The sequence below is a fragment of the Gallinula chloropus genome (genome assembly GCF_964237585.1).
Source record: "Gallinula chloropus genome assembly, chromosome: 15".
Classification (NCBI taxonomy): domain Eukaryota; kingdom Metazoa; phylum Chordata; class Aves; order Gruiformes; family Rallidae; genus Gallinula; species Gallinula chloropus.
The window spans coordinates 12913656-12940757 of record NC_140100.1 but is presented as its reverse complement, the minus strand read 5'-3'; the positions used below and the strand labels follow the sequence as shown (position 1 = coordinate 12940757).

General features: G+C 38.6%; 1 protein-coding gene across 3 annotated transcripts in view; it reads right to left on the bottom strand.

The window, feature by feature from the left end:
- RBFOX1 (RNA binding fox-1 homolog 1) overlaps positions 1-27102 on the bottom strand; it is a 256272-nt gene that overhangs the window by 160535 nt on the left and 68635 nt on the right. The window lies entirely within an intron of this gene.

The window sequence follows — 27102 nt, the reverse complement described above, 5'->3', positions numbered from 1 at the left end:
AGTCCTGCTAAAAACTGCTTTGTTCCAAACAAGAACCACCACTGCCACTACAAAAGTTTTGAACTCAAGTCAGAATTTCAGAAACAAAGAATTCCAGTGATAAGGTGAGCATGTATTTGAGAAAGTCCTGACCAATCTGATTCTCTAGGAATCAAAGAAAGCTCTGCAGCCTTTCCTCACAGCAGCCACTGCCTGCCATGATCATTTCAACACAGTAACTGAGGTAAACAGAAGAGGGAAAAGGTAAGATGGACAGTGGGTGGGGGGACGCGTATTTTCCAGGTAAAAATAAAGATATTATCAGCACTGGCATTTACACTGGGAGTCACATCCCCCACAATAAACCAGCTATTTAATAGATGGCTTAAGAGCTAGGAGAGCTCTCCACCCTACCTCTACCCCATTTAACTCATTAGCTTGTACTAATGGTGAGCTCTCATCCAGAAATACACAGCACCTCTGCCTGTGGGCATTACCACATGATGCAAATGAAGTTGTAAAGAGAAATCAACTCATCAATCACAATCGCAATGGGACACTGAGCAATACGATAGGATTAGCATTTCAGCCCCTCTCAGGTCTTCCCTATCACCACTCTACTTTAATTAAATACCACCTCAAGTGCTTTATTACCATTAGAAACCTCAATGTGGAAGGCTAGCATTCTGGAACCTGAGTGCTCAAGCTAATTAGAAATGAGAAAAAGAAAAAGCGTTCATTAAAAATCACAGGATTCCCCTAACAGAAATGATGTACACCTTGGAACAAAGATTTGCCTTTCTGTGAATTTGGAATAACATGCTAAATAGCTTTCATTAAGCTGAGACCTTTTACTTCGAACCACACGCCTGCCATTGTCTTTCACAAGTAAGGCTAGATTTAGCTGTATCTACCAAGCCATTGTTATAATTGAAAACATTCTTGGCTTGTGGTTAGATGGTAAGCACTTTAATTCCTCCTCCTCTAACATTGGATACACTAATTTAAATTTTTTTCAGACTTGGCATACTCCAGGGCTTTTTGCCTTACTTCCCTGGATATACATAAGCTAGTCATTACTATTTATGAAAGTGATGAAAGAAAACATTAAACAGTCAAAGAAATATAAATCTTAGATTCTAACACAGAGAGAGCAACAGCAGGATTAAAGACAAAACAAAAGAAACACCTGAAGCAAATACAAAGACATTTGCAATTTAAAGCAATACAATATAGCTGAAAAGCAGTTTTCACTTCCACTTGACTGCCAAGTGACCCGACTCAGGATTTTATGACTTTCCCAGGAATAAGCTGATGGTATCAATAACAACCAAACCTAAGCAGTGAAATTGCACTGTCATGAGTAAAAGTGAGGAGCAGACAGAACTCCTAATTCAAGTGATAAAGTAAATGTTTTCCTAATTTTTAGCTATGTTAAAACAGAAATTTGTTTTTTGCTCATCACATTTATTAGACAGATTTTCTACAGAGGCCTGAATAAGGCCTATACATTGCTGGCATCCCACTCAGCTAATTAGGTAAGGCTTTCTTGTTCAAGTTCATGTACCAGATGCATTTTTAATCTCTGAGTTAGGTGATTTCCCAGTGCAAATAATTCTTCAAATATGAACAATAAAGATTATGTATAGCTTTAAAAAATATTAAATATTATTATTTGAATAATGTCCAAAAAGGAAAAAAGTAGCCTAAATTATTTTTAAGGTATCAGTTAAATGCTTAACACTAATGAAAATCCTATTGCTTTTAACTCCAAAGGAAACAGATGGCTTATTTCAGTTACTTATTTCAACATATGGAAACCAATCACTGAACTATGAAGAACAAAACAGCAAATTCTCAGTCATTTTTAATTCATTTTGACTAAAAAGAACAAAATATAAGAGTACAACACATAAATAAAAGGATCTAGCTTCTAAAATGACTAAATTGTAAGGGAACAAAGGAGGTTTCGAAAACATTAGTTTGAGCTACGTCATTAGATTCTCTTCATGACATTAATTTAGTTTTTGTTTTTGAAACGTAGAATCTTTACGGAAAACAGCAATTTGTGATGCATGTACATTTTTACATCTACCACCTTAAACCCCAAAAGACCACAAACTCCCCTGCACACAGTTCTCTTTTCATGAATATGCATATAGGACATCCTGGGGCTTCCCCAAGACAAAGCTTTTCTTGAGACAGGACACAAAGAACACTTGCAAAGGGATCTCATGGCAAAAGTTTTTGTCAGAAGGCAGAGAAAGAGTGGAGGCAGCATGCAAGGTAGGCGAGCTGCACCCATCACACCTGGGGCTGCCCAACAGAGCAGAGCTGCTTCTTAATCCAGGAAACTATTAAACTGCAAATGAACAACAACCAACGTGTCGGGTTTACTACGACTGTGAAAAGTATCATCTCCAACAATATAACTCTAGCTCATGCTCTGGAAAAGTATTAAGAGCTAATGATTCTTACCCTGGTCTTATCATTGCTGTTTTCTCCAGTCAAGGACGTAGAGGTTTGCCAGCTAAGTCTGTGGCAGTTTCTTACTGACATAATCAGTATCTTAAGAGAATTTACTAGTTTATTTTCTGTCTCAACCAGCCTGCAACTTTCTAAAGCTGCAGCAAAAGTTTGCCATTTTTTGCTTCATTTCTTCCTACGAGCTTATGTAACTCTAATAGTTTAAAGGTGCCCCTGCATTCTCCTCCTCAGCTGGTGGGCAGGGTTGTACTTTCCTTAGAATATTTTTTTTAGGACTCCCATTTGTTAAAAGGGGAGAAAAGAGAAAAAAAAAGAAAAAAAGAAAAAAAAAAGGCTGCTTGGGCGTTTCATGATTTCTGTGCAGAACATCGACCATGTGGGAGTGCCTCAGCTGCACGGTGGCATGTGGGTAGGTTTTGGACAAGCACACCAAGGGATATGACAATCAAACCCAGATATGTGGGAAATCTCTTTTAAATGTAAGAAGACCTCACCCAGGTTTCACTAACTTAAGTAAACATTATTTCTAATGGAGAAATGAACGCACAAGCTACTCAGGAGGTAAAACTGGCTTCAAGCACTGCAATTTGTCGCGCACCAAACTACACCCAAGAATAATTTCTCATTCTGTCCTAGGTCTAGCACAGCAAAAATCAGCGAGAAATGGAATTTTGATCAATGTTAAAAATTTGCATGTGATTCTTCCAGCTAATGACATGCAGAACAAGTTATAGCTGTTCTGTCACTGACATTCTGTCAATTTAATAATAGATCTCTCTTTTGATGTAACTTGACTGCCGCTGGCATTCCAAATATAGCAAACTGTTTTGCTGATATCTCTACAGAAGAGAAAACTGAAGCAAAAATGTAAACCAGAAGGCAACAGGGCCCAGTTTCTTGAGCACAGCTCTTGTCTTTGAGCCACTGTGCACTGGAAATGTGTAAGTCTGGTTCCATACCTGACTGGGAGTGAGTGACTTGCTCTTTTGAAGCAATTTGAGATTACCAGCCCACAAAAATCTACTCTGCAGAAGCCATCATGAAAGTCTGATTTTTCAAGCAACTGCATTTTGAAGCACTCCATGGAACTGCCCTCTTCCTTCAACACTGAGAGGCCAAAGGGACTCAAGCTGGTGAGAAAATTAGATGTTGTCCCCACTTTTGGGAAAAAAAAAAATAAAAATGGTGGTGGAGACTCTAGGCCCTATCTCTGCATGATGAAACATGTCCACCACTGACACTGATTGTCAGGAGACTCTTCCACTTTTTTGTGTCACAATCTGGTCCACTGTTGTTTGATGTATTTTATCAGGAACTGCTTCCTTCTGCTGGATAGCAACCTGTAGATTCAGGGCACTCAGACGACATCAAAAGCCAGTTTGTTAAGCACTTGCTGCAGCACCTTTGGGTACAACAGTAGCTGCAAAGCAGCAGCTCTCATCTTTTGCTCCACCTCATTGCTGTATTCTACCAGATGTCAGCACAGCATGGGGCTAGGCTCCAAAGATTCTGAAGATTACCCAACCGGCACCCCCAGGGCTTTCTTCCCGAATTTACCCAACCACACCACACAATCTCAGAGCTACTACCATTTACTTTTAATTAACAATAGGGATTGGTGTATTTCTTTTCTCTCCTCTGTGTTAGCTTAACTCAGACAATATAGATTTGCACAACTCTAAAAGAAGAGTGTGAATAAAGGAATTCATGTATTTATTTATTTATAAAGTTTGTATTTCAGACACAGGTGCAAATCCTGTGCCATCCTGAAATAAAAAAAAAAAACAAACCCACAATTTCTTTCTCCTAAATATTATATCCCAAGGTAACCTTTCCAGGTAGTGTCATTCTCAAACAATGGCAATAAAGTAAACCATAACCCACACCTGTGCGCTCTACAATGCTAGCTAGACCCTGACACTCTGATCATTTTCATGTGCTTGGTACCTCATTATTACATAATGCATCCCTTCAGTTTAATTTTAAATAAATGGGCATAACCCAAATGTTTTTTAATATTGCCATGTTCTAAAAATAACACATAATGGAAAAAGAAGGGGAATGAAATACACCAGATCTTACAAACCACTGTGATAAACCAATGGCCACTGTGATCACTCGTATGTTGTAGCTCAGTCACGCGGTATCCTGCAATCACATTGGGAAGATCAGCACTGAAACTGGCTGTTTTGCTCTCTGCTGTGCAATGCTAACATCCCTTCCAGACCAGAATAATCACACAATCCTCTAAGTGCCAGAACACTCCCCCATAAGCTTCTGCGAAAAAAAACCCCACCCTCAAGATGACTTCAGATGTCTCTATCAGCAACTCAAACTAAGACTTTGCCTTGATGCAGATGAAGAGCTCTCACACCTTTCCTTCTGCCAACTCTGCTGTAAGAATAGACCGGGGCACTTGAGCCAACCCAGATGTTTACAGAGGGAGCTTGAGCTGCCCATTCTGATCATTTCATTTTATTTTAATCCCTGATCATTAACATCCAGGTTTAGTGGGGAAGGAATTTCTAAGAGCTCAAAGAGTAGATTTCAATTTACTGTTCAATTGGTGACATGAAGAAATACTACCTTCCAGTCATACACCAGAAAATTAATAATAGAGATGCTTACCTCACAAGTGCAAAAGATGCATAAATAAATGCAGCTTCAGATGATTCATCTCAAAAGCCATCCATGACACACAAGAGACATGTCAAAAGCAAAGATAAAGGCACCTCTATGGCTTTTTATTCTAAAATGGGTTTGGGTAGAACAAGATGTGAGGCTCTGCATTTATCCGCTACAACTGCTCCAAAAGGCAGACGGCTGTGAATTTTGTAACAGATTTAACAACATGACTGCAGTGTATCATTAAAAATCAAACTTACCTGCCTTCTTATGGAAATGCAACATTAAAGGCTCCTTCCTCAAAGATGCTTCCTACACACTAATAGACCCTGTACTGCGTGCTTCAGCCAGACTGTAACACCTCCTTCATGTAATACATAACATCAGGAAAGCAGGATGTCATGAAAGAGATAATTGTACTACATCTAAGATAAAAATTCCACCTATTTGCTTATTATAAATCCTTGAGTGGGAATTTAGCCTCTATTCAGAGATGTGAAGTTTTGCCCTTAAAATATCTGTGGAACAGCATCTTCCATACTAACAAATTGGTTGGCATTTCATATCCAAGAGTTCAGAAGACCCCTAAGTGCATTGTGAGGAACATGGGAATGATGCTGTCCTGTTGTTCCCCAGCATTTGGTGGGGAAAAATAGAGAGGAAAAAAAAAATTCTTTCTCAAAAAAAAGGGAAAAAAAACAGTAAGGAGAGATTATGACATATCATTGCTTGGTTTAGAGCAATTCCGTCACTTTTAGTTTAAGGACAAAGTTTAACTCACAAAAGGATTTGTTTTTTTATTTTATTTGAAAGTATGACATCAGACCATGACCTTCCACTTTTGGACTATGGAAAGTGGACAGAGATGATGTAACAAAGCCAGTTCAGACGGGTTGTTCAATCTCAACTTCTCATTCAAGTATGCACATGAGAAATAGCTACTGAGAAGCAGCAGGCAGCAACAGGAGCCAAGGAAATCTCTGGTTCTACTTCCATTTTCTTCGAAAAATGTAACTTTTTCTACAGTTGCATCAATCCCAAACAATCACTAATTCAATCTTCTCAAGACACTATTTTTGCAGTGTCTATATTGTACAGAACAAGCACTAACCACTTAAGATGTTTTGTGTACATTTTCTAAATTCTTTTTGCTAAAGTTGTCATTTGAGGGGTGATCTGTTTAAATCTACCAGAGTAAATTAATCCTGTGAATTCAGTTAAAAGAAGTCAGAGAATGGATCTAGTGCTAAGATTTTTAACAATCTTATAATGATAACCTTTTGATCAAAGCTGATTAAGATGAAAATTACAAATATTTAATTTTATGTGTAGTGAATTCCATTCCAGTAATATTTTCTTTCACAAATATTCAGTCATTTTACAAGAACCCCTTTTTGTGAGTGATTTTGGCTATCTGCTACACACAGCACAGATTCAAACATGCAGGGGAAGGTTCTCAGCTGATCTGAATACCCAAACAAGCTCCCTGCAATCCAGTTTGGAAAACTCAATGTTTTGATGTTTCCACAATACAGGTTTAACATTTTTAATAAAGCTAAAAAACCCCAAGCCAACAGATAAGGACTTATTACACAAAGGAAAAAGGGGAGAAAAGTAAATAAATTCACCTCATTTCATCACCTTTTTCAGAAATCTCTTGTGGTCTGGTCCGTTTAGCACTTGCTAAGCCTAAGCCATATACACTACTCTTAAAAAAGTGTCAGCAACTGAAATACAGATGCACTTCAATTCCAATCTCTAGCTAGTGTAAGTCCTTTTTGGGAAAAAAAAAGTCATCCTTCTGGTCCCATTCTAATTCCCATACACAAAAAAATGGTATGGATTGGCCTCAAGCAGAGGCCAAAAGAATGAAAACAAGCCCCTGTGAACTTGACTCACATGTAATTGCTGCCATCTTAATAAGGTGAGAGCAGCTTTTAAATCCCAGGCAGATTCAGACGCTGCAGCCCAGTCTCTGCCATATGGAGACAGCCTGGAATCTGTCAAGTTCACTTAGTGAATTTTATCTTTGGGGAGTCAGTCAGGCAAGCTAGATCAGAATAAACAGGATGCTGTTGAGATCTGGAGGCTAATGCTGGTACAGGCTGGACTACTGAACCAAAAAAATCAGTTTTGAATAAACATGTGGTGACTAGAAACATTAACAATAATTAAAGCTGCACAGAAATGACTACGTGTGGTTTTTACTGGGCTCTGAAAGATGCTGTTCTCTCTCCGACTTCAGGAATTAGCCAGACTCTCCACTTTGTTCCATTTGTTCCTTGTACAGTCAGATATAACAACATCATCTAGCGCTTTCCATCAGCTTTTAATATTAACCATTTAGTGTCCTGTGTAAATGATGCACCTAACTAACAATCTTTGCCACAGTTGCTCAAGGAAACATAACACTGAGAGTAAGCAACATCATCACCTTCATATGATCTACATGTAAATCCAAGTCCTGCTTCAATAGAAGACAAAAATCTGGGTTCTCCAAACCTATCAAATTCTGTTCTGATGAATGGGGATAAGATAGACATTACTGTGTGCTGGGCAAAAGCCAGAATGTTAAATGTAATCTTCTGCACATGCTTTTACTGATATTCAGCATAAAAATAAGCCTTATCCATTTTTATTAGTTTGGTCTGAGCCAGAACCAATTCTTTTGATGTCACCTAGCTTATAAAATGCAGCACTATAAGCAAGGGAGGTTTTAAAATGCTTCATAGACTTTATCCATTATATTAATGGGTTTCAAATTGCAATCTGTGGAGCACTTTCTGGTGCTGATCCACAGGCAGCTGGCCAGTCACCTGGAGCTGGCTTCTCTCCTTGTTTCGGTCTGCTTATTCACTATAAAAGACAAAGCTGAAAACAGGCAAACAAACAAACAAAAAAAAGACATAATGACATTTTTAATGCCATTTTTCTAGATAAACAGTTACAGCACTTGCCACATGACCATCCTGAGAGGAAAGGTCTATGCAATTATGAAAGGCAACACAGCTTGCTGGCATCGTATGCACTGGACTGTACCAGGCAGGAGAGGGAGAAGGTGGAGCATTAGAGAAATAATGGGTCTTACTGTAGGATTAATTTGATTAAACTTTAAGGCAAATGAGTAATTTTTCAGCATACTCCTATTTTCAGGGAATAAGCATCATGCCCCTACAAGATGAGCTTGCATGACTTGGCTATTTTCCAGAATTATTTCCAATTTGAACCACTTTTTTTAATAACACCCTGATATATACTCTTTAGAAAGGACATCTTGCACTAGACAAGCTATTTTTTCACATATTTCAAGTGACACCTACAGATTCATCCAAGGAATTCAAGTTATCTCTCTATGTAAAGCAAGCAAAGAAAGATACACTGACCTGGGTCACCAGGGTAGGAAAGGCTTCTGGGAATCTAATCAGCAAATCGTAATAAACAGGATGTCCATATTTACCTACTAATTAAAAAGAAATAAAAAAATCTATACTACTGGCCTTTCATTTACATTGTTTCTTCTACTCAGATTTAGCAGGTTTTGCTCAGCTAAATCACTTTATCTTGGCTGAGACATAGAGCAACCACAGCAGATTTTGGAGGTTGTGGAGCTACCACAGTAAGTCAACACTAATAGTACAATATTGCTTAATAACAAACAGATTCAACAGCTGAAATAATTTAATCTATCAGCAACATCTATGATTAGATGACAGACAATATTTGTGAGTGGGTGTAAACAGCAATCAGCGGGACAGCAGTCTGTTTGGTGCAGAACTGCAATACGTAAGGTACTGGGTTCAGTGCCACGAAGGGAGGCCATGATCCAGTCAGCTCTGTGCTCCACTGAAGCCTCCTACCTGCCAGGAAGAGATCAGCCTTTCTCTTTAAGAAAAGCCTGGCTGATAAAGCCACCAGGGAGGCAAGACCATGAGTAAGAAATACTCACTACTCGTTCTTTGGGTTTGGAGGGCACCACTGATCTATCATAGCCACATGAACAGCTTAGCTTAAACTTAGACTTAAGAAACACCTGCAAGTGCCCCACATTTGTCCTTTACAGTATGAAGTGGCACTACAGCAGCACAAAGCCTAAAACATAAACATTTTCTATGCCCAAAACACAATGATTAAACCCCCTTCTGTTTTCCAATGAAGCAATTTCCTGTTTAGAGTTATGGCATCTCTCAGCTCAGAAGTTATTTTTTTCAGAAAGATGCAATTTCTCCTAGTAAACTACATGTGCCTAGTCAAGACCTCAGGAACAAGACACTTACCTTACAAAAACTTTTAAAATTAATTACATAAAAATAATTTTAAATTTTTACTTTTACTGTAATAGATCACTTTTTTCCAGTAAAAACCTTTAAATAATTTTCAAGTCTATCCTAAAATATTTTTCACCAATTCATGTGAAAAAACATCTTCAGATTGTAACTTTTTTAAAACCAAAAATAATTTTGCCATAAAGTTTTGCCAAATTTTGCCTTTTTTTTTTTAAATAAACTTCATAGGCAGTGATGTACACAGGGAATAAAAGCACTACAAAAGGGTAACCATGGCTAGTTACAAGCAATACCTTTAAAAAGTTTATTTAAAAAAAATTAAAATCCTTCTTGTGCTTTTAGCTCTCACTTCACAGTATCCTGCAGAATGTTCTAAGAGCATTAGTGATATCTCATTCTAACTTCAATAGGCAGCAAGTAACAATTCCCACAGAAAAAAATCATAAAAAAGAAACCATAAGCAGATGCTGTAGTATCTCCCACACCGTGTCATACTCCAAAACCATGCATAAAGGCAGAAGTACTACGGCAGAACTACATCACATGGAACATTTTTTATATAGATCACACATGATCTATTGCTGACCAAACACAGATCTTCTCACATATTTATTCAATATTTTTGCTGACTGGTTTGTTCAACTGCAGTGAAATACAGCTGAAACTCAAGTAGTTCCAGTGGGTACACAGAACCAGTTCTTCACCATTCACAGTAAAGTGTTTGATGACACCCTTCATTTAGAAGCATTAAGGAAGAGTTTTTCATCACAGAAAAATCTCAGGAATTCACTGTTCTTCCCATTCTGCCACATTTACAGTTCAGTGCAATCCTTATTGTTCCACACTTCACAGTATCCTCCATAAAGAGGTAAGCACATCTGGACTTCTTGTCATGGGTATCTGATTTTAATATATGTGATTTTGGGTTTTTGAGATATTAGGAACATATTAATGTCAAACTCAAATAAATAAAATTAAAAAGTACTTGGTTATCAATAGGACTAGGTCACTGACTTGAACTACATTTTTACTCTGTTATTAAACATTATATTGCTAGTCCTAGGGAAATCTTTATCCACAACCTAAACTCTCTTTCCTTATACACATTGCTTGAATATTGAGCAAAACTGGATAAAACTCTATGTAGAAATAAGCAACTGTGGACTGATTAAGGTAAACTATGATTTCCATAAAATTAAAAAAAAAACCCAAAACCCAAGAAAACAAAAAAAAAACCCAGTATAAAATAGACAGTAAAGCTACCGGTCTAGTTTGGAACAATTACATTATATCTTAATCTTTACCTTTTTTCCTTCTCTGCAGCCTTCATGTTTCCCTTTCATTTCTTAGTTCAGCAGTCTATATCTACATAATTTATGGGTTGTTCTCAGCCTGGAGAATGAATCCATGGGTTTGTTCCTTGAAGTACATCAACTTCAAAAGCAGCACAAAAGTGAGAGTAAAAACATGGATGGTGACACTCACAGAATCCCAGAATCACAGAATGATGGGAATTGGAACGGACCTCTGGAGATCATCCAACCTCCTGCCAGAGCAGGATCACCTTGAGCAGGCTGCACAGGACAGCACCCATGAGCACAAGGTTTGAATGCCCCCAGAGATGGAAACTACACAACCTGTTCCAGGGCTCTGCCACCCTCACAGGAAAGAAGTTCCTCCTCGTGGTTATATGGAACTTCCTATATTCCAGTTTGTGCCCTTTGTCTCTTGTCCTGTCACTGGGCACCACTGAAAACAGACTGACCCCATCCTCCTGACCCCACTCCTCAAGTATTTATAAGCATTGATAAGATCTCTCCTTAGTCTTCTCTAATCTAAAAAGTACCAAGTCCTTCAGCCTCTCTTTGTCCAGTCCTCTCCTCATCATCTCCGTAGCTCTAATGACAATGACAGCAGTGAAGCAGTCAGTGAGTCTAGGGCTACCTTTGTCCCTCTAAGAACAAATCCTGCAAAAGGGCCAGGCAATTAATAGCTGTTTTCTAATATAGTGCTTCTTCCTCTGAAGTGCCTTGAGCTATTGTGGCATTGAGCTGGAATGAGGGAGGTAAGAGGGAGGGCATGACTTCTGGAGAACACAGTGCCCTTACCATACGAGGCAGTGCTTCAGAAAGATTTGCTGCCACATGGATCTACTAGAAATCTGTAATCCTACAGAGACTGGAAGTGAATCAACAACTGCAAACATATTAGTAGTGACACCATGCAGCTAGTGCAATCTCCAGGCTGAAGGAGGACAGACACTTCCTCTCAGACACCTGTGCTGTCCGTTTGAGAAGGAATGGGAATAGGAATGGGCTTGGCCTATAGACTGCTGTCTGGTTACAGGACTTGTCCGGAAGAGACTAGAGGCACTAATGTATTAAGAATTCATGCTCTTCCAACTACAAGCACAATTTTTCCAGAAAGATCCTTTAAGTAAATCAGTACAATGTAGTAAAAATGTAGTACTCTTACTTCTCTTTTTGGATCAAAATAGAATGTAAATGACTACAAGAGACTAATAAATGCTACAATGACTGTAAATTGATACAGATGATGTGTGACCTGACATTTAATTTCTCTATAAAGTTATGGAAAAATAAAAAAATAATTATCTCCTTTTCAAAGGACTTGCAAGCAAGTCTTCTGGCATACTGTCAACCATTGAATCAAAATACTTTCCAGGCTTGGCTTAGAATTAAGGTAGGTCACGTAGGATCTTATTTCAATTCATTTGCAAAACGTGCTTTCTTTCATGTACCTATGATGGTAAAAAGCAGGGTACAGATGATGGGATGTTTTCATTCTTTTTGTTGTTCAACAATATGTTCAAAGATCTGTCAAGTATTTTTGCTGGATGCGCTTAATCCTACAGCTTTCAGACACAGCTTGTTACCTTCTTTCCACTTCGACAGAGTTTTGTGATGTATTTATGAGGCTGAGACTGAACTAGGTCTGCTTGGAAAAGGCAAAATCTAATGAAAAGATATTTTAACCTAGTTAGGCTGAATTCTCGTTAACTACTTCAAAGCTTTATGCTGTTTTAATAACCTGGGGTTGCAAAGAGAAGAGCTAGATAAAACATGGTAGAAAAAGTAGCATATGAAATTTTCATTGCAAATATTTCCCAATTTTGTAAAGAGCAGGACTCTCCTAGATCAGGTCATAAATAAAATGTATGTTTTATTACTAAGACACTGCAAGAAATGGTGGTTAAATGAAACAGAAAAGCATTGCATCAGGATCACTGGCCTGAGTACAGCTCAGACTATTGTTGACACCTGGTATGGTGAAATTACTTAATTATCAGAATCTAGCTTTGTTCTGGAGATGGCTACCTTTCATACCTCAGATATCATACCAGGAAGGGAGGCATCTCCTCCATCGGTGAACCCTTCTCCTTGGTTGGCATTTCTGCATCCTGAAGTGTGCATTTGAGAATGGTCACATTAAAGAGTGGAGTCAGAGATCTGAAATAAATGTAATGGTTGTGACTTGGAGATGCAGCAGCCATCAGAGAAACAAAGATTTATTGCAAAGTGTTCCAAGATGCCTTTGGGGGGGACTTTGTGAAGCTAAGAGAAGGAAACAGAGGTAAAAACAAAGGGCCCAGAATTGACGCTTTCAATTGTATGAAGCATTTCAGGCTTAATAGCCTAGTATTCGCTTAAGCAATCAGAATTATGTCCCTAAATAGTTTGTTTCAAAAAAAAAAAAAAAAAAACCAACCCAAACAAAAGGATATTTGTGTGCCTTCCCATGCGATGTGAAGTATTAGACCTGCAAGAACTGCAACCTCTTCCACCTAGGCAAGACACAAGCTAAGAACGTGTCTAAAGCTAATGATCCTCACACGTGAAGGAATGGGGTGCACACTACACACAGGAAAAATGAAAGACTGTCAGGAAGTGAAGCAGCCTAATAGAATCTGTCATGGAAAGATTCAGGTTGTAGGTGGCACCAGCACTACTGCACTTCTGTGCTTGTTAAAGAGTTTGTAACTTCAAAGGAAAGAATTCTTTGTGTGTTCAATTCCTGCAAATCTATTTCTCATACAAAGGCACAAATAGAGCAGAATAACATTCACAGGACTAAGTAAAAACAGCATTACTTCCAGAATTTTGCTTAATGATGTTTGCTTTATTTTTCAAATAATTGTATCACCTGCAATTTTAAACTCTGAAAGTAGGAAAACTCAGATTTCTGAGCCCTCACTTTTAAAGGCTTAAAATCCTTTCCCTCCCACAATTCAACCCCCTGCACACAACAATGAAAAGCAAATCTGCTTCTCTATTGGATCGCACTCCATCATACACCACCAGATACATATATTCTGAATACAGGCAAATACCTGCACCCTAAGCCAAATATATTACTAATTCTACAGAAGAGCACTGTTGTGTCACTACTTTACTATTTTACTGAAATAATGATGTATGATTTAAAGTGGTTCCTGCTGGCTTTAGTAATAAAAAGATGTCTTTCTATCCCTATAACTGCCTGCACAAGTTTTCAACAAGAGCTCACTTGTAGAAGAATATAGGCAGAGCATTTCTGATTTAGATTCCTGTTCTCTACATTTCAGGTTTACATTTCTTTTCCCTGGTTGCTGAATGCCCATCAAGCACGTGTTGTCTTTTATAGGAAGAGCACAAGAAAACCTCTCCACTGACAATTGAAGTGCACAGCATTTACACCATTTTACAGCAAAACAAAAGAGCCTGTTTTTTACTTGACTGTCACTAGACCTGAAAGTCTGACATTGTTCAGCTACCACAATGATGTAACTTCTGTCGGAATGGTCTGAGTCTGTTTGTCCTCCCCACTGCACAATGCAGCTGAGAGTACCCATCTTACGTTCCCAGGTGCCACCATGGGCAGATGTACCAGCCCAGCAGCTGGACCCCAATCCTCTGCTGGGGAACAAGCTGCTCCCAAAGCACACACAGAAAAAACAGGTAAAACAGGTGGTGTGCCAAAGTGGAAGCAATGGTGGCTTAAGTTAATGTTCCCAGGGTATAAAGCACCCTGTTAAACAGGTATGCCTGTCCTATGAACTTTGTTATGGGGGGGAGTGAGTAATTTCTGGCAGAGAAGGAGGGCACAAAGTCAGATGCAGCAATGCCTTAAATCATCTCTACCTGGCACTGCCAGAGCTGATTGCTCAGATGTACATCTCCAAGCATACTCCTTAAAATGATATTTTGGACTGCCTGAACAAACATGATCACCTGTGGGAACTTTTGCAGGTTTATAATTCAAAATGGGAAAAAACACATCACAGGAGTTGATGTTTTAAAGCCCTCCTCAACTCCCTACCTCAGAGCCATAAACTACAGCCAGCAGTTGAAAGTTAAAAAAGCAAGAAAAAAAGAGATGCCCTCAACCTCTATGAGTTTATGAAAGTACATTCACTTTAATACGTTCATGCTTCATGTCAAACATACCCCTTTAAAAGAATTTCATGCCACACTTTGCATTCAAAATTGCAAATATAAAGTATCTGATAACATTTAATGGCCTCTAGGTATAATCAGCATAAAAACAGCATAAAAGAGACTCGATAGAAGTATGAAATGTTTAAACCAAATGTGATGGAACCTCATGGGGAATTCCGCCACACATGCTGTCCTTTCTTCTAGGAGGTCCCTCAGCTGCCTACCTTCGCTGTCCTTGTAGGGGGTACAGCAACATGACATGGACAAGAAAAGAAACCTCAGCATCGGTGTGCTGCAGCAGTGTTTAACCACTGCTTCAATGAAGCAAGCTTTGATCACTCCCTAGGAAAAAGCAATGACCTGTCCTTTAAGGAGAGCATTTTCTCTTTTGATCTGTGTGTTGCACTCATTTAAACTGAATTTCAAGTGTTAGTGTCTTATTTAATACTTCGTTATAAAAATATCATATAAACAGATAAAAATTCATGACACACACAAATCTGCACTCCAGTTATTTTATATTAGCAGCTGTATTCATTTGAAAGATGTCAGAGGTAGGTTCTAAAGCACTACAAAATTTGCAGTATTAAGTAGGAAGTACCGTATATATCAGCTGAATATATCCATGCTATTTATCTATTATTTATACCGTAAATACCACATCTACCAAGTTAAAAAGCAGAATTGCCCAATCATCATTTCTGCATGTGTCCTAGTATAATACAACTACCCATGGAAATGATAGGTAGGTAAGAGAAGGCTCTGGGGAGATTTTATAGTGTCCTTCCAGTACCTGAAAGCACCTACAAGGAAGCTGGGGAGGGACTTCTTGGAAGGCCATGTAGTGACAGGATAAAGGGTGATGGTTTTAAATGGGAAGGGGATAGATTTAGATTGGATATTAGGAAGAAAATCTTCACTACAAGGGTGGTGAGGCACTGGAACAGGTTGCTCAAGGAAGTGGTGGATGCCCCTTCCCTGGAGGTGTCCAAGGCCAGGGTTGGATGGGGCCTGGAGCAGCCTGGTCTAGTGAGAGGTGTCCCTGCCCATGGCAGGGGGTTTGGAACTAAATGATCTTAAAGGTCCACTCCCAGCCCTAATCATTCCAGGATTCTATGATTATATGAGATACAGAAAGCTACAAAGCTAAATTTGAGTACCTAAAAGCAGGGTTTGGATCAGAATCATCTTTTGTAGGTTATGGATACTGGAACTCCTAATTGATTAACAGATGTCCATTAAGGACTGAACTAAAATCTGCCTATTTATTTCAACTCAATTAATTCCCAGTTGATAAAAATAATTTTAGGTTTTGTGGACCTGGGATAAAATTCCCCAAAAGATAAATTAATTCCTCAGAATGCAAGACAAAAAAACCAACCTCTGGGTAAGATTTGGAATAATTAAAAAGATCCCTGATACCAACGTTTCGTAATCCCAGAAAGAAATTAATTCTTAAAAATCAAAATTCCTTTAATATTGCTACTACAGATGATGTAAACAGACATTTGGATGGAAGATAATGATTCATATTTTTCTGAATTTCCCTGACTTTAGATCGCTGAGGATTATTCTACCTAACATTAAGAAGATTTGGATTCCAAATTCACGCTCTGAACTGAAAAGATTTCTGAAATTTTCTATTGCTTGGGTACAAGGTTGGAGTCTGCATCCATTCCTCTCCTGAAGTACCCAAATCAGTCTTGACAGAGCATGTCATGCATTTCTTCCTAGGCATGGATCCAGTACTACTACAGTTGATGCCTGATGTTAGACACAAGTTAAGAACTGATGGGAAGTTAGTTGCACAGTAGATTTATCCTGCCTACTTTAACAACAGATCAATATGCCATTACAGTTAAACCTAAATTACTTTTTCCTCATTTTGCTAGGCTGAACTCACAATTTTTGATCTGCATTTACCCCAGACAGAATAATTCCCCTATGACACTCAATGAGCTGAATCTTGCTTTCTCCCACACCAACTCCTTTTCAACTTGAGTTTGCCACGTGTAAATGATATCTTGGAATTACTGCATAGTAATTTGTGCAATGCCCAAGCCCCTTTCACCATAGTTATACAGGAAGCACCTGACCTACTAAAAATGAATTATCTTTTACACTTGGCCACCTTTACATTTTCTATAACCACCCAGGAATTTATTTCAACACGTAGAAGTTTAGTTTTTTAAAATTCTCTGAGGACTAGCGAAACAACTTCCTTTTGTGCTCAGTAGTAGTTGCCCGTTGTTTCATATCTTGTATCTGATATCCTAACACTCCTAGATAAGCAAGATTTTTATGCATCTTTAGTATCAGTTTCAAAATCTTTTGTGTAATGTCAGCTAGAGGCTCCGTGCAATAGCACTGACCTACTGAAATCTTTTATTGCAGAGCTGTTCTTTGCAATCATTTTGGGGTTGGAATAAAGAAAAGAGAGAAACTTCCCTGCTTTTATATTTGATGGGTACCAGTGGCAAGTGAAATTGCTGTTGTGTGGATTAAAACAGTTCAAACACCAGAAATGTTTTATGAGCTCTCTGAACATTGGAAAAGGAGCAAACAAAAAGAACTTACCTAGTACAATTAATAAAGAACTGATAGTATTAATTGATAGCCATTTCCACATCTCTCAATATATTTTGAGTACTGGCATGTATTAAATAACCAAAAGGCTCCAAAATTTAGAGTTTGGAACCTGTCCCCAGTGTGTGTGAATTTCTGAACAAAAATTAAATATCTTCATAACTGTCTTAACAATACCTTAATGACCAAGGTATTGCTAACTGAAAACAGTATGCAAAATCTTCACGATTCTCATCGCTTTCTCTGTGCCAAAACAAAGGAACAAAAATGAAAGATTCAATTAAAACCCCAAATTGTTCTAAGATTTTGAGACGGGTAGAAAGACTAAAAAGAGATAAACAGAGCTTGAGTGTAATCAATGGCATTAGACTGTGTACTCCTGATCTATGGACTCCTGCCTTATTTTGAAAAGGAGCTAGAAGAATGGGAGTTAATTGTAGAAGATATGTATATACACACCTTGTTGGGAACCTGTACGTTGGATGACTTTCATTTTGGAGCACTGTAGATTTCACAGTTAGCAAGTTCACAATACTCCACAAGCATGTAGCACAACTTTAGAATTGATAGTACTTCAATATTAAGAAGGAAGCAAACTTAACCATAAGTAATGAAAGGAAAAAAAAAACCTACCTTACTACTTCTCCCCCTGGTCATCCTCAGTATTACAGCATGGATAATATTCACATCTTGCTAGATCAAAAAAGGATAAAATACTTGAGGCACTTAGCCCATTGGCAAATTAAGCTTGGGGATTTCTAGATGAATGACTTGTATTTGTGTTTACAGCCTTTCAGCAGAGTGCTCACTGTTTACTCTGGAATTAATCCAGGTCCATAAAACTAGTGATACATCAACCTAACAGATGTGCTTAAGTGAGTATGCATTATAAGGCGATTTGCTTTAGTTATAAAATCTGAGTAACCGGTTTTAAGCTGATTTTGACAATCACAGTCTGTAAACCATCAGCACCTCCCATATTAATTACTGTTAGCGGATTGGTAATCTCTAATTCTCGGGATTTCATCATTTCCATATTTGACTTTCAAAAGTATCTATACTGATATTAGTATTAGAGATGGGGCATAACATTCTAGTTCTTGGCATAAATCTAATTTATTCCTATAATATTACTATGTTGAAATCACTGTAATATACGCTCATCCCACACTTACAAAATGCTGCAACTTAAACATTAAGTTTCTTTATCTTCAGGAGACACAACAGAGCCCAAGGAAATGCTGATGCTGCACTCTAAAGGTTCTACTTAACAAATAAAATGCAAGTTCCCTTTAAAACTACTAATGCATTTGGCTTTAGAGACTTTATTAAGAGGTCGTTTCATTATTATCTACTTTTCTAATCAGTTTGTGACTTTCTGGCTGCTTGCAACCTAACTATGAAAACTTGAATTGAAAGTTTTTGAAGTGTATGTCAGAATTCTTTCTCCTCCTGCATTTGACTCTGTCAGAACTCTTTCAGAGAAGGTGGTACGAACTGCCACATGTTAAAGAAAAAAAATATCTATTTTAAAATGCTTTTTCTTCTTTTTCTTTGATGCTCTCTATTGTGAAACTTTTATAATGTTGATCATAGAGAACTTCTTTCTTCAAAGCTAATAATATCATTGAATTGATAGTGGAAGCTAGAACTTTAGTCTGGAGACTGAAATGTTAAGAGTGTACTGAAGATTTTTTGCTCTCCAGTTTTAAAAGTCTGTCTGTATGATCTTCTGTCATAGCCAGCAAAGACCCTGACTGCATTTTTCATCACATGTTAAGTTTACAGGCCTAACAAGGAAACGGGTGTCCATGCATAGTTCTGTAACACGATACACAAGTTGTCTCAGACGACATTCATTTTCCAAAACGTACAGGTAGAAACAGTGCAGGTTTCATTATGTGGAATAACAAGGTGTCAGGTGGAAGCAAATCTCCCATAAAACATACAGTATGGCTTGAGGTTTCACAAAGTATTAGGCTTCTTAGCTAAAGGTAGGGACAGAAGCTAAATTTTAAGTGTGATAAAACCTCAGGACACCTAAGCCTTAATGTAAATATATGCATTTTGAAGTGATACATAGTTGTATTAAATTGTCAAACTGCATTGTTACTCTAAGTATAATATTCCTGAAACGCCTTTACAAAGCCAGCTGGAAACCTTGACATTTCATCCATATTGTTATTTATATACATATTTACTGCTGCCACCTGCTTGTAACTTGGCTCTTATCATGAAGCAGTACATTTCCCTTGTTTCATTATACTTTGACATTTCACTATAACTACATAGCTGCCCATTTCTCAGTTTCCAATTGCTCTGCAGCCGCTCTGCAGTAATAGAATAAATATCTTTCTCCATGGTAGTACTACCCTCTTTTTTTTCATACCCAGATGGTACAAATCGCTGCTGGCACATGTAACAATTATAGCACAGCTTCTGCTGCTTAAATGAACCCCCATAAACCCCACAGCGTTAGATTAGATTAGGGAATTGGGAGGTGAGGAGGAGGTCTGACCAGTGGTCTCAGCTGAAGCAGAGAAGTATTGGGTACAGCCTGCGTATGGCTGTGATGAAGTACACAGCATGCTTACGGTGTACTCTTCAGTGAGCCTAGTCTAAGGAAGAAAGAAAAATTAGCTAGTAACGTTAATAAACCTAATTGCATAAACACTATCACAACACCCATTTTTGCTGTTATTCAAATAGTTGGGTAATTTGAGTATTTTCTAATGCCTGGCACTTTCCAAAGAGTAAGGCTGGACACAGCAGTCACCACGTGGACTCAGATCCATTGCTCAAATTTACCCATGTTCTTGCTTCACTCAGACTAACAGGCAAACCAACCAGCTCTTTGATATTTCTGAAGGAGGCTGATGGCCACCATCCACACCCTCAGACATTTAAAAATACATCCACATTTGTATGTAGAGTCCTGCAACCACAGAGGACTAACCCCTGACACTAGTACAGGTTAGGGGCTGACCTGCTGGGAAGCAGCTTTGTGGAAAAAGACCTTGGAGTCCTGGTGGACAACAGGTTGACCATGAGCCAGCAGTGTGCCCTTGTGGCCAAGAAAGCCAATGGTACCTGGGGTATATCAAGAGAAGTGTGACCAGCAGGTCAGGGAGGTTCTCCTGCCTCTCTGCTCTGGTGAGGCCTCATCTGGAATACTGTGTGCAATTCCGCAGCTTCCCGGGTCAAGAAGGACAGGGAACTACTGGAGAAGGTACCAAAAAAAGGCCTACAGAGATGCTCAGGTGACCAGACCATCTCTCATACAAAGAGTGATAAGGGACTTAGGACTTTTTAGACTAGAGAAGAGTGAGGAGGCTGATGGGAGATCTTATCACCACCTACAATTACCTGAAAGGATGTTGTAGAGAAGTGGGCAATGGTCTCTTCGGCCAGGTGACAGAAGATAGAACAAGGGGCAATGGCATGAAGCTGTGCCAAGGCAGGTTTAGATTGGATATTAGAAAAAAAGTTTTTACTGAAAGAGTTGTCAGGGCCTGGAACAGGCTGCCCAGGGAGGGGGTTGAGTCACCTTCCCTGGATGTGTTCAAAAAAAGGGTTGATGAGGTACTTAGGGATATGGTTTAGCATAGGATGGGAATGGTTGGACTCAATGATCTTCAAAAGTCTCTTTTAACATTGTCATTCTTGTGATTCCTCAATGCTGATAAAGGGGTGGGGGTCGGGAGGATGGGGTCAGTCTTTTTTCAGTGGTGCCCGGTGACAGGACAAGAGGCAAAGGGCACAAAGTGAAATATAGGAATTTCCATTTAACCATAAGGTGGAACTTCTCTCCTGTGAGGGTGGCAGAACCCTGGGACAGGCTGCCCAGAGAGGTTGTGTAGTTTCCATCTCTGGGGACATTCAAACCCTGTGATCCTGGGCACTATCCTGTGCAGCCTGCTCAAGGTGTAGCATAACAAAATTAACTGAAGAGGTCCCATGAAACATCAAACTAAGATGGTCTACATGACTAGCAGAAACTCTGCATTTCTCTTTCATCTAAAGGACTTACTTTTGTCTCTGAAGAGAGTGTTACATGCATCTGTGATGATACCTACCTCTCCTGCCATTTTGGTTTTGAACTGGAGAAAATTTTGAAGAACTTTATTCCCACAAGGCTTTTCAAGCATTTATTTGGAGAAGGAGATGAAAATTCCCTTCAGTCAAATTGGTTATGATCTACCTGAATGAATAAAACAGTGTTTTACCCAAATCTCCTACATTCATTTCCAGTTCATAGCACCACATATACGTGGCAAATTCAGCAAAAACTGTTTGGTTTCAATTCTAACTGTAGGAAAAGCAAACACAGATGCAGCAGAAAGAGTTGTGATTAAACAGGTTGAAGATTCACAGAGTATTCAGGATATCAGAGGAAGATCAATTAAGCATTACGATGTGACCTATTGTAAGACCTGGAAATAATATTTTTTGAGGTCTGCTACTTTACCCAGGCTCTAAAATGCAATGGGGATAGAAGATAGTACACACCACTTACTGAAAGGCTAGAGAGTGGGCCAAAATAAAATACTACTCTTCAAACATATTTTATCAAATAATGTTCACTAGAATGTTGATAACAAAAATTGTTGGTGGTCTACTCTGGTATTCCACAAAGAAAAAAAACAATACATCTCTAAAACTGAGAAGAAGGAATTTGGTATTTTGTTTCACAGAATTCACAGATTCACTGAATTGTAGGGCTTGGAAGGGACCTCAAGAGACCATCGAGTCCAACCCCCTGCCACAGCAGCTCCCTAGGACAGGTCGCACAGGTTGACATCCAAATGGGTCTGGAATCTCTCCAGAGATGGAGACTCCACACCCCCCTGGGCAGCCTGTCCCAGGGCTCCCTCACCCTCACTGTGAAGTAGTTCTTCAACATATTGGTGCGGAACTTCCTGTGCTCCAACTTGAGGCCATCGCCCCTTGTTCTGTCCCCACAGACCACTGAGAAGAGGCTGGTCATTTCCCACTGTGTCCCACACTTCAGATATTTATAAACATTGATTAGATCCACTCCCAGTCGTCTTTTCTCCAGGCTGAACAGCCCCAGCTCACTCAGCCTTTCCTCACAGGGAAAATGCTCCAGGCCTTTAATCATCTCCGTAGCCTCTGGACTCTCTCCAGGAGATCCCTGTCTTTTTTATCCCAGGGAGCCCAGAACTGGACACAACAGTCCAGGTGAGGCCTGACAAGGGCAGAGTACAGGGGGAATTTCAGATGCACATCAAAAATCATGGACCTGTCATTTCTATTTGATGTCTTTTAAGGAGGTCACTGTAGGAATCTCTTAATTCATTAAAGCTTGTTTTAGCTATGCATAGTCTTTGCAAGTATTTTGACTCATTTTCTCTCCTGTAAAACTATACTAAGTTTTGCTGTCTCACTAGTCCTTCTGACAAGACATTTTAGCCATCGTCTGTACAGCTTTTGCTCACCTGGACATAAGTTTTTCTCATTCTATTTACTTTATCAAGATCGACTATTAAATACATAAGTGAGAGTTAAATTAGTAGAGAGAAGCAACAAAAATAATACATGTGTGGGAGAAATAAGTAGCAGCAGAGAAAAAAGAAAGGATGAAATTAAAACAGAGCACAGGAAAAAATGTTGGTTTTTAGAAGTAAGAATGTGAGAACAGAAACATGACAAATTAAGTCTCAATCTGTCTCACTTATGAGTTTGCATTTGAATTAATTAAATACCATGGAGAAAGATTAATATATATGAACACGATAACCTTTTAATTCATTGATGAACGTGTTTCTGCTATTTACGTTAAAGAAATGAGAGATTTGTAAGGCGACTGTTAATCAGTTGCTAAACTTTATGTAGTAACTACATTTATAAAGAATATCTTAGCTAATTATTTTCATTTTTATTCACCACAAATACTTTTAGATTAGCTTTGTTAAACCCAAGTTTATGTATTTATCTTCCCTTCACCATGGGAAGATACTTGTATTTTAAAGAAAATTAAACATAAGACAAAGATTCAAACTACACCTGAAGAATAGCTTAAAAACTTAATTAATTGAAAAAAATAGCAATTTTTAAAGTAGTTATGCTTTTCCTGCACTTTCCAAATGTCCTGGTTCAAGCAGCAATAGAGTTAATTTCCCTCTGGTGTAGTGCTGCCTTTTGGATTTAGGATGAAGGATAACATGATACCAAATAACACTTGCACTGTGGAAACAAAAATTGCAAACTACTTGATTTTGATGTAACTTTTCACACTGTAGTTTGGCTGTGAAAAGCTGATGTGAATTCTGTAGAAGCAGCTCTAGGAAAGCAAGGCCTATTTCCATGTTACAGTATCTGTGTGGGTGCAGAGCATCTGTAAGCACGGAAGGGAAAAAGAATGCTTTTCTGTGTGAAATAAAGGCTGAAAACACGCATTTTTGAAACCATCAAAGCCACTAGGAAAATCCTGCTGGATAAGTCAACCTAAGAAATACTTTTCTTGATTGTCCTTCATATTAGTAGACACATTGCAAACTTCAAAAAGGATCTCTCAAATTGAGAGAACCTTGATAAAATTCTAGCTGGCTTCTGGAGCTAATAAACTGCAAATTAAACACAAATAGAAATCCATATAATTAAAAAATAAAATTAAATTACCAAAACAAGTATTAGAACATAAAAACAACTAGCAACAACTGAGTCTTTTTTAATCCAACATTGCATTAGAACGAATACCGAGTGGTCCACAGTAAGACTTACCGCCTGCATCTAAACACAGCCTGTTTCTATAAATGACTACACCTGGTTGCAAACACCACCATTCAATAATCAATTCAATATCGTATGATGAGAGTCATTTTTAGAAAGCATTATATATTGGTCACTGAGTCCCTGCTCCTGACAAATCAAATCTTCCCTTGACATATACACTACCTTATTTATTCAAGTTTGTCAGTACAAGAAGCATGTGGCATGTCTTCTATTAGCAATCAGGTCTTACAATCCCTATTGACAAGACGGACAACAATCCAGTCTCTAAAAGATTCATGACACAACTTTGCACTCTCTACTGCTTGCTTTCTCATAAAACCAGTGCAAATCCCATCAAAAATTTAGCAGAACCCCTGCCTCATCTGTTTAGGCCTGAAGCTAGTTGCAGGGACAACTCATTAGGGACAAGCTCATTAAAACCAGCCCTGGAGCAAAAGCAGTTTGCGAGTCTCCTCATTTTTATTCACTTTCACCTAGCCATTTGAGTTTCTTGTGTTTCCCAGATACAGAGCTTCTAAGGATTTCGTACAATAAGGCTGTTTCCATACTTACGCTACACCCAGGGTTCCAGAAATGCTCCCACACATTTAGTGTACGGGGTTCCTTCTGCACACCAAAGCTAACAGACTTCTCTGCTTTTGTAAGGCTTAGATGGTTCTGTACACAAGGCTGTATCAGAAAGCCTCATGCATTCTTTTCTGATTACAATAGCAAGAGTTACCTGTGCATAACAGTTATCGCCCCGTGCTAAAATCCAAAGAGAAATCAAGATGTGAAGAATTAAGGGTAGTAGATACTCAGGTCTGTGAACTCACATGGGAGTGCATTTAGTATTTCATTTGGTATTTTTAGCACCTGAAATACCATAAATGCCCAGGAATGAGGGGGATAGCGGGATGGAAGGCAAAAAATAGAGAGAAAGGAAAAGGAAAAAGGAAGGGAAGAAAGGAAAACCAGCAAGGGCTTCCTTTCTCCTTAGAATCTGTGTCATAATAAATACTGATTAAATAAAGCAATTTTTTCTTGTATGTTGTTTACCTTTTCTGCCATTTGCTGGAGTCCCCAGGTGAAACAATCCTTGCTTTTGCCATGAGCACTAACTGGGAAACCTTTCTAACGTCTTCTAAATTAGATGCTTGAAGTTACACATGTTGATAAGTAGACCAATTTCAAATGCCTACATTGAGGCAACAGAATCTTAAACCATGGTTATCTACAGTCCTGAAGGTGATCAAAGTGTCCTGGTTCTGGCCAGGCCAGAGTTCACCTCCCCAAGCAGCCTCAGGTGAGCTGAGTTACCCTGGGCTGTTTCCACACCACCTGACATCACTTCCTCATAAAAGCAGCTGGTTGGGGAAGGGCAGAGGCTTTGTTGCTTCCAGGACAGTCTGAGTGTGGCCAGGGCATTGGGCCACATTACTTACAGATTAAGTAATTCTAGCTTTTTGTTTTCAGACAATTATCATAAAGTGTTATCTAAGCTTTTTTATACCTTTTCAAAGGCACCTTAGACATGTCTGCCTTTACATTTATATGTAAAGTGTAAGAGAACTAGACTACAACTAGTTACCACATTAGCTCACTTTTTTTTCCTGAAGTATTTTCTTAGAAAATCAAGTACTTTTTCTGCTTCCAAGTAAACTGTAAAACACAAGCAAATTCAACGTAGAACATTTCGAGATGATATGAAGGTATTGCTTACATCAGTTTGTGTATGGGGAAAAAAACCCTGAAAACAAATAGCTATGAAAAAGTTTCATTACTGTAATACCAAGGGTTAACACTGTAATATCAATACAACTGAAAGATGTAAATAGGTAATTTGGATTAAGCACAGTTAGTTGTCATTAGTTACTAAGTATTGCTCCAAATGAACTTGCTCAAAGGCACTAAGTTATTTACACATATCGTGACATCTTTTCCTGAAGACCCTGGAAACGCACAGATGTTTTTAGCATGGGTCCTCTAAGGAAAACGGGGTGACCTCATTGAGCTTCATTACTCACACAACTTTCCCTTATTAAAAATTCCAAACAAACAGGTGCTTCACACTAGGTCTACTTCTAAAATTGCTTTCTTTTTATTCCCAGGGATACATGAAGAGCTGAGGGAGAATTCATGCAGTATAGATCAGTCAGGCATTGACAGCACATCACACTTTGACAAGCTGCTTGGCTCTGTTTAAAGTCTAAGTTAGGCCTTGGCCCATCAAGGCCATGGCTATTGAATTATTGACAGCCTCTCACTGTGGTGCAAAGGGAAAGAGTGCTATAGCCTCAGTTCAATAAAGATGAAATGGAAACCCTCTCTGAAGCTTACTTTAGCACGTTAAAGGAGTTTTAATGGTCTTGTTTAAAATTCAGTAAGAGAATACATTAGACTGATTATATTTTCACCAGCTAAACAAAAAGTTTGGGATGCTGTGGAGATTATAAATGAGAGGAAAACTACGTGCAGTACCAATTTGATCTACCCCAAGAAGCTGACTAATGTTTCAAACTCATTTGAAATCCTGGATTTTTCACCATTCTGTACCATTATACCATGTGCAGCCAACTGTTAACTAACATAGAGGTTCATTATCCTAAAATACAGGCTGGCTTTCCTAATAGTTACTTTCTGCTGATGGCATTAAATCTACAAGCTAATGTAACAACCAGACCCTGCCAATAACCTATCCACTGCACCAGCTCTCTTTTCCTATACAGCTACAGAAAGTGCAATATAGGGGTGGGTATGTGACTGGCTACCCAATGCCCTGTCTGTCTGTTTGTTTGTTTATTCTCTCAACAGAACTCTTTTAAAAAGAGTAAATCACCATTCTTCCACAACGAGCTAGTTAATATTAACAATTCTGATCTTCTTACATAATCTCTTTTCTTCTTCAAATTTATACCTGCCAAGCTTTACTTGTATTTTAATAGCTGATGTCAGACAAGCAACAAGCA